Consider the following 9,178-nt stretch of genomic DNA (forward strand, 5'->3'; position numbering starts at 1 on the left):
TTTGGAGAACTATTCGTGTGGACTTCAGCTCAGAAATTTGAAGTTTCCTCATTAGAGACAAAGGCATCAAGTTTATACCTGTACCGAGGTCACAAAATGACTTCTCAATTGTTATGTTTCCTATGGTGCAAGGTATGTAAAAACTCCCAGGATCATCTTTCTTCTCTGGCAACTCTCTTTGGAGGATAGCACTACATTCCATTGTCATCTCAACAATTTGTCCTTCTTTTAGGGACTTTTTCTTTGTCAGCACTTCCTTCATAAATTTGGCATACACTGGCATCTGTTCAAGTGCTTCTAAGAAAGGAATATTGATGCTGAGGGTCTTGAATATGTCCAGGAACTTTGAGTATTGCTTATCCTCATTCTCTTTTTTGAACCTCTGAGGGTATGGAAGTTTGGGGATATGTGGCTTTACCCTTTCCTTCTTCTCTTGTAGTTGTGTTTCAAGGATGTCCTTATCTCTCTTTGAGCTTTTTGCATTCTTGATTTTCTGATCCTCTTCACTTCTCTCTTCTGTCTCTTCTTGTGGAACTTCTCTGTTGTGTTCTTCCTGATTGATGGCTTCCTTCTCCCTAGTCTTTTCACTTCCCACTATGATTGCTTTGCACTCCTCCCACTTTGTAGCTTTTCCTTTGTCCTTTGGATTGGAGATTGTATCACTTGGGAGAACATTGGTTGGCCGTTCAGCTTGTTTGGCCAATTGTCCCACTTGTCGTTCAAGGCTCTTCATGGTAGCTTCATTTCTCTCTTGCATTTTGACCAAGCTTTGAGTGGACTGAGCAATTGCTTGTATGGCTGCCTCAAGACTTGAAATTCTACTTTCATGATGGTCTATTGGTGATATGATGGGGGTGGAATGTGGTTGCTGGAAGTTATTTGTAGGGGTAGTGTGGTAGTTTTGGGGGTTAGATGTTGGTGCGGCAATGCTATTTTGATGAGTTTGTGGATTGTGGTGGGGTGGTTGATATATATTTTGTGGTTTCTTGTATTGATTATTATTAGTGTTTTGCTGGTCGTGGTTTGAGTAAGTTGTGTTTCTTGAGTTGTTTTGGTTTGAGTTTTTCTGCCACGGTTGCTGGCTGTGGGTGTGGTTATCTCCCCATCTGAGATTTGGATGGTTCTTCCAGGATGGATTGTAGGTGTCACCATAAACCTCATTTTGGCCTGAGCCTTGGTTGTGCACATATTGAGGTTGTTCCTGCTGCTGATTTTCTTGGTTTTCTTCATTTTGTCCCCATGTGGTTGATGGTTGGTTTGTATTCACTGCTGCAATTTGTAAACTATCAATCTTTTTAGCCATCTGCTCAAATTGTTCTTGAATCTGCTGCTGCATTATTTTGTTTTGAGCTAGGATGGTGTCCACCCCTTCTATTTCTAACACTCCTTTCCTTAGTGATGGTTGGCGTTGTCTCTGATGAGCAAAGAAGTATTGATTGTTTGCCACCATATCAATGTGGTTCTGAGCTTCTTCAGCTATCTTCATAAGTTGCATCGAGCCTCCTGCTGAATAGTCAAGTGCCTCTTGAGCTTTCATTATCAGTCCTTCATAGAAATTTTGGAGTTTATCCCATTCATTAAACATCTCAGGAGGGCACTTCCTGATTAGAGATTTGTATCGTTCCCATGCCTCATACAAGGGTTCAGCATCCATTTGTGTGAATGTTTGTACTTCAGTCTTCAATCTAATAACTCTTTGAGGTGGGTAAAACTTGGCAAGGAACTTGGTTACTAGATCATCCCAGTTGTTGATGCTGTCTCTTGGGAATGACTCCAACCATTGAGTAGCTTTGTCCCTCAGGGAAAATGGAAACAACAACAATTTGTAACTGTCAGGATGTACACCATTGGTCTTCACTGTGTTACATATCCTCAGGAAGGTGGATAGGTACTGGTTTGGATCTTCCAAGGGGCCTCCTCCATAAGAACAGTTGTTCTGCACCAAGGTGATGAGTTGGGGCTTCAATTCAAAGTTATTTGCATCGACATTTGGGGTAAGGATGCTACTCCCACAATGCCTTGGATTAGCAAATGTATATGAAGCCAAGACTCTCCTCTGGGGTTGACCATTGTTGTTGGCCATTCTCACTGGTGGATTTGTTGGATTTGTTGAGTGTTCCTCCAATTCATGATATTCTTCATCTGATTCTTCCTCTCTAGCAACATTTCTTTCTCTTGCTTCTCTTCTTAGCCTTCGGAGAGTTCTTTCGTCTTGTTCATGAAAGTTGGGTGGGGTTCTTCTTGTACCTGACATACAAGCAGAACATAAGAAACACTCAAACCAGTGACACTTCAATCTATTGCTAGAATGAAGTTTTAGTTAGCTTAAGCAAAAATTCAAACAGTTAGTGGGTTAATTGAAAATTAAAGGAACAGAAAATAAAAATGCTAGATCTAGATCACCACCTCACTTAATCATTGTCAATCTAATCAATCCCCGTCAACGGCGCCAAAAACTCGATGGGATATTTTAGCGGAGAAACGAATTTCTCCAAAACACCCAAAACTAACCGGCAAGTGCACCGGGTCGCATCAAGTAATAAAAACTCACGGGAGTGAGGTCGATCCCACAGGGATTGAAGGATTGAGCAATTTTAGTTTAGTGGTTGATTTAGTCAAGCGAATCAAGATTTGGTTGATTGATTGGTGAATTGCAGAATTTAAATTGCAAGGAAAGTAAAGGGAACGGGTGATTGGCATGAAATTAAAGAAAACAAGAATTAAATTGCTGAATCTTAAAGTGCAAGTAACATAAATTGCAGAAACTTAGATTGCAAGAAATATAAATTGCAGAATCTTAAAGTGCAAGAAATGTAAATGGCTGGAAATGTAAAGGGGATTGGGGATTGGATTTGCAGAATTTAAACAAGGAAAAGTAAATTGCATCAAACAGAAGAGTAAAAGATGTCTTGAATCAAACCGGATCTCAACCAGAAAAGTAAAATGAGCATGAAAGCAGTAAACAGAGAATGTAAAATTGGGAAATCAGATCTCAGGACCCAGAGACTAGAAAACCAAGTCTAGATCTCAATGCCTTCCTAGATCCAACAAGAACACTTGCCAAGAAATTGTAAATTGCAAAGAAAGTAGATGAAGAACAATTAACAAATATTAAATTCAATAAGCAGTAGAAGAAACAGAGAGATCTTCGGAAGAGATTGAAACAGAATTCCTTCAATTCTCCAACACAAGATCCAAGACAATTGCAATTGAAATTGAAAGCAATAAAACTAAGAGGAAGAGAGTGGAATTCTCCTTCCCCGAAACTAAGAAATTAAAGATCACTCAAAATCCAAAGCTCTCTGAAAACTATTCTGAAAACTCCCCAGAAAAGCTCTCTGAAAACTTGAATTTTATCCTATTTATACACTTTCTTCAAATGATCTTCAAGCCTTGAGTTGGGCCTTTGCTCTTGGTGGAATTGGGTTGAGAGAGGCCTTGGTTGATTGCTCTTGGAGTTTGGAGAGGAACCAAAGTGAACCAGGTGAACCGGGTTGGAGTTTTGCAAAAGTTTGAGTAAAAGTTTGACCAAAAGTTTGAGGCAAACTTTTGGTCTAACTTTTCATATCAGCCCCCATGTTTTGCTGATACCCACGTTGGTGCAAAAGTTAGGGGTCTAACTTTTGCTCCAACGTTGGCCTTCCTTAGTGCACTTATGGCGCCAACGTTAGCCCAAAAGTTAGGGGCTAACGTTGGCGCAAACTTTTGGTGCCCAGGGAGTGTTTTTCTCATGCCAACGTTAGCCACAAATTAGGGGCTAACGTTGGCGCAAACTTTTGGTGCCCAGGGAGTGTTTTTCTCATGCCAACGTTAGCCCAAAAGTTAGGGGCTAACGTTGGGGCTAACTTTTCACCCAAAAGTTTGTGCAAAAGTTTGAGGCTAACTTTTGGTCCAACTTTTTGCTTCCTGGTTCATTTTCACTTATTCCATTGTCCTCTCTTTACTCCTAGCCATTCCTTCTTGCTTCAACCTTTCTCCAAGCTTTCTTCACCTATCATTAATCAACCAAACACATCAAAGCTATGCTTAAAATCATGAGATATTCATTTTATCATAATATGTGACAATTATAGCATAAAACCTCATGAAATAGCATGAATTCATACATGGTCGATTCAATCAAAGAAAGCATGAAAATTTACCCAAATTAGCTTACTTGTAGCTCAAGAAAGTGCATAATTCAATTGAAAACAAAAGAAAAAGGCTAGTGAAACTAGGCTAAGATGACTTGTCATCAACAGTCTTTCAAAGTTACTGTTTTCACTTAAAGGTAATGTAGAAAATCAGATTTTACGGCTTAACCTAGAAAAATTATAACCAAATCTTCAGTTAATACGAAACCTTCAAATTTAAATCCTAACAACTACACTTGTTAAATTTTACTCAGATTTTAATCTCATACCATTTCGATCACTAGCAAATTACTAGGCCGTCCTCAAAGTAACCATTCTATTTTGAAAACCAGATTCTTAATAATGGTTTAGTCTTTTAGACCTAATTCTTCAACAATTCTTAATCCAGTATCAAATATATCAAATGATTATCTTAGTCTCAACCATTTATACATAATCAGTCAAAAACATAATCCTCTACTAATCTCAGGTCACTTTCACAGCCATAGCAATATACCAAACAACCATTTCAATCACAATTTCAGCCACAATTCAATATTCATATAATCAATTTAAACCTCCTACCTCGATGTCGCTATTGCGGAATTTAACGCAATAGTCCCTTTTATTCCTAATTCGTGGCAGCAACCGCAACAGTGACGCCGATGACCCTCTGTAGCAGCGATGTCATCAACAATCATGATAATGGTGGCTAGATGGAAACAAAAACATTTTTGGGCATTTTTCCTATAACACTGAAGCGGCAAGCAGAGATAACAATAATCAAAACAGGTTGTAAATGATACAGATTCAGATACAAGGATGAAGGAGGTGGTGATAACCGAGCAATACCAGGGTAGGGCTAAAATAGTTCATAGCAGCAATGATTCTTTTGGAAAATCAATCGTCACAGTCCACAGCTGCAGCAACTTAATCAGTAATTAAAGAAATCAAGGAAACGAAGCCATAGCAGTAGCATTACGGTGAGTACAACAACAGGGAAGATAGCTTCCTCCTCTACCTCAGCTCGTGATTCCGGCGGCGGCGGTGGAGCATCCTTCAACGACGCTGGCTAAGAGAACACCCACCACCACACGTTCTTCTCCTCCTCTGGTTGTTCATGATTCTCCCCTTCCTTAACCTAATCGACGATGCAGCTTCGGAGATGATAGTGGCGGTCTCCATGGTGACGGTTGCTGCGAGCTCGACAGCAGCTGAACTAGCGGCGGAGGCAACGCATTGCAGCGACAAGGATGAGCGAGTGAACGTCTCCGTCAATCTCTCTCTTCGCGGTTTTGCTTCTCTTCTTCCCTGGCTCTGGCGACAGCGACGGCAACCGGCACAGGGAGCGGCACAGCGCGGTGATCCTTCTTCCTCTCTTCTCCCTCTGTTCCGTCACTCTCTCCCCCTGTTCTCTGTTTCCCCATCAAGCTCCCCCTGTTCCCTTTCTTTCCTTTCTATGCATGTGTGTGTAGTTTGTGAAATCAGGGTATCAATTAGGAAATTTGTGATTTTAAGTTAAATTAGGTTTTGATTTGATAAATTAGAAAAAATATATACGAATATAACAGTTTTACAAAATATTTATGATAGAATAACAATTTAGAATTCAAATATAATGCTATAAATATTACTTTTAAAACGCATAAAATTTTATCTATCAATCTATTAACGAGCTCAAATAATTATTTGTAATTTAAATTATAAAATAAGCATACTAATCACATTTTATAAAATACGGTTAAACTCGAAATATCAATTACCTATATTAAATTATATGACCTTTCATTATTTTTCCATCATAACTTTAATTTCAATTTATATAAAATGACTAATTAAAATAAAAGTTGTACATAAATATTAATTGACTTAAACTTAAAATATTTATAAAAATCAATTTAATCATTCATGATAAATTAATCTCTAAGAGCTCAAATTAATAAAATAAACCATAATTTAATCATAATACAATTTTCTTAGATTAAATTATATAACACTTCCATTACTGAATTCTAATTTGAAATTATATAAAATAACCAATTATAAAAATTTACACAAAAATATTAATTAACTTAATTCCAAATATTAATAAAACTAATTTAATTATTCTTAATTGATTTATAAAATAAAATATCAAATTAATAAAATAAATCGTAACCTTTTAAGAATAAAAGTTACTTAATTTAAATTATACAATTCTTTCTTATTTTTCAATTACTAAAATTATACAAAATATTTCATTATATAAAATTACTTAAGAATCTTAATTGGTTTAAAATGAAATTACCTCCGAATCTACTTAATTATTTCTAATCAAATAATTTTTAAAATTATAAAGTTTAAACTTAATAAAATAAAATCACAATTTATTCATAATTAGATTTTCAAAAATGCAGGATGTTACATTCTATCCAACTTACAAAAATTTTCGCCCTCGAAAATTGATCTAAGATGGAGAAAAGATTCATACTCACATCCCCTTTTGAATATTTTAAAGATTCCAAGAAAATTATATCACAAACACAGAAGAAAATATATTACGTGATGCAAAAGTTAATAAAAATAACTTGACGCAAACCAAATTTCAAAATCTAAAATTAAATAGGCACAATGTTCGTTCAGAACTCTTAACAAAGCATGATCACTTCCTCTCGTCGCCTCAAAATTAAACTCCTTATAACTTCGTATACTGACCAGATTCACTTTCCACACGCACAAATCGCGTCCCTAAGAACTAGCGCATATAAGGAATACGAAACATGAGAAGAGAAAGATAAACGGCACAAAAGATTTATGCGAGAAATTAGAAGAATACTCAAGTTCGCAATTGTACAAGATGGTATTTCGCAAGGATTTGAAGGAATACGTGAAATCATCAACAAACAAGGATATATATAAGCAATGAAATGGAGCATAAAGGGAATTAATTCAAGGCTTAGGAAGAAATTTTGAATCGAATAGTTTCAATATGAACATCATTAGGGAAAATAGTACAACAATTTTGAACAACTTCAATTTGAAATAGAGGGAATTAGTTTATCTCTTTCAAAAGAATATATATAAATCTAACATTTTTTCAATGTACTAAACTTAGTATAAATAATATGTTATATCAATTTAATTTTTAAATCAAAACAAATCATGCATGGTTTGTAAATTAAAGCTTGTTTGGCACTAAGGGCAAAATATTTTCTTTAAAAATCTTGGAGGATACTTAAGTACATAATTAGGTAAGCATAGCCATAGAATTATAATAAAGTTGGAAGAGAATCAGGTTCAATTCAAAGAATAAATTTTGAAGTAAAATTTTCTATAAATCAATAAAAGATAAGTGGTATATCACAGATAAACAAGATTAAACTACATAAAGAAGCTTCAGAGTTCATGTAAGAAAGTCTAGGCTGAATTAAAAATAATCCCTCAAAATTTAAGCAAGGGTTGTGGATATAGCCAAGTAAGAAAAGATTTAAATTGAAATTTTTCTCGAAGAGAATCTGAAACAAGTACTCAAGAAGGAAATTTCAAGAAATAGTATGCTGCATGATGACAAGTCATCTTAGCCGAGTTTCACTAGCCTTTTTCTTTTGTTTTCAATTGAATTATGCACTTTCTTGAGCCATAAGCAAGCCAATTGGGTAGATTTTCATGTTTCCTTTGATTTAATCAACCATAGATGAATTAATGGAATTTCATGAGGTTTTATGCTATAATTGTCATATATTATGAAAGAATAAATATCTCATGATTTTGAGCATAGCTTTGATGTATTTGGTTGATTAATGATAGGTGAAGAAAGCTTGGAGAAAGGTTGAAGCAAGAAGGAATGGCTAGGAGGAAGAGAGAACAAAAAGTTTGAGCAAAAATTTGCCTCAAACTTTAGCTCAAACTTTTGGAATAAGTGAAAATGAACCAGGGAGAAAAAAGCTGGACCAAAAGTTTGCCTCAAACTTTTGCGCAAACTTTTGGGAAAAAAGCTTGACCAAAAGTTTGCCTCAAACTTTTGCGCAAACTTTTGGGAGAAAAGCTTGAGCCAACGTTTGCCTCAAACTTTTTGGAAAACGTTGGCATCACAAATCAACATCCGGGAGAGCAAAAGTTTGCGCCAACGTTTGCCTCAAACTTTTTGGCAAACGTTGGCGCCATGAACAACACACCCTGAAGAGCAAAAGCTTGCGCCAACGTTTGCCTCAAACTTTTTGGCAAACATTGGCGCCATGAGTGTGCAAGGGGAGGCCAACGTTTGAGCAAAAGTTTGACCCCAAACTTTAGCTCAAACGTTGGTATCAGCAAAGATGGGGTGGATGATATGAAAAGTTTGAGTAAAAGTTTGCCTCAAACTTTTACTCAAACTTTTACTCAAGCTTTCATGATTTCAAACCCAGTTCACTTCGGTTCTTCTCCAAACTCCAAGAGCAATCAACCAAGGCCTCTATCAACCCAATTCCATCAAGAGCAAAGGCCCAATTGAAGGCTTGAAAACCATTTGAAGAAAGTGTATAAATAGCATAGGATTTAAGTTTTTAAGAGAGCTTTCTTTTCGGTTTTGATTAGTACACTTAGTAGAGAGCTCACTTTACATTTCTTGGCATTGTTGTTTTAATTCAAGAGAATTTGGGAGGAGAATTGATCTCTCTTCTTCCTTGTTCTTGCCCAGCACTCTTTACTTTCCTTGTCTTGGATCTTGGGTTGGAGAATTGAAGGAAATCTATTTCAATCTCATCCTGAGATCTCTCTGTTTCATTTTACTGCATAATTGAATTCCCATTTTGGTTAATTGCTTCTGTCTTCTGCTTTCTCTGCAATTTACAATTTACAATTCCTTTGCAATTGTTCTTGTTGGATCTAGGAAGGCATTGAGATCTAGACTTGGTTATCTAGTCTCTTGAGTCCTGAGATCTGAATTCTCATTTTACTTTCTCTATTTAACGCTTTTCATGCTCATTTACAATTCTGTTTTTAGATCCGATTCAATCCAAGTCATCTTCTATTTCTCTGTTTGTTGAATTTAATTTTTTTCTTGTTTAATTTCTGCAAATCCAATTCCCAATTCCCTTTACAATTCAAGC

The sequence above is a fragment of the Arachis hypogaea genome, chromosome 14 (genome assembly GCF_003086295.3).
Source record: "Arachis hypogaea cultivar Tifrunner chromosome 14, arahy.Tifrunner.gnm2.J5K5, whole genome shotgun sequence".
In the NCBI taxonomy this organism is placed as follows: domain Eukaryota; kingdom Viridiplantae; phylum Streptophyta; class Magnoliopsida; order Fabales; family Fabaceae; genus Arachis; species Arachis hypogaea.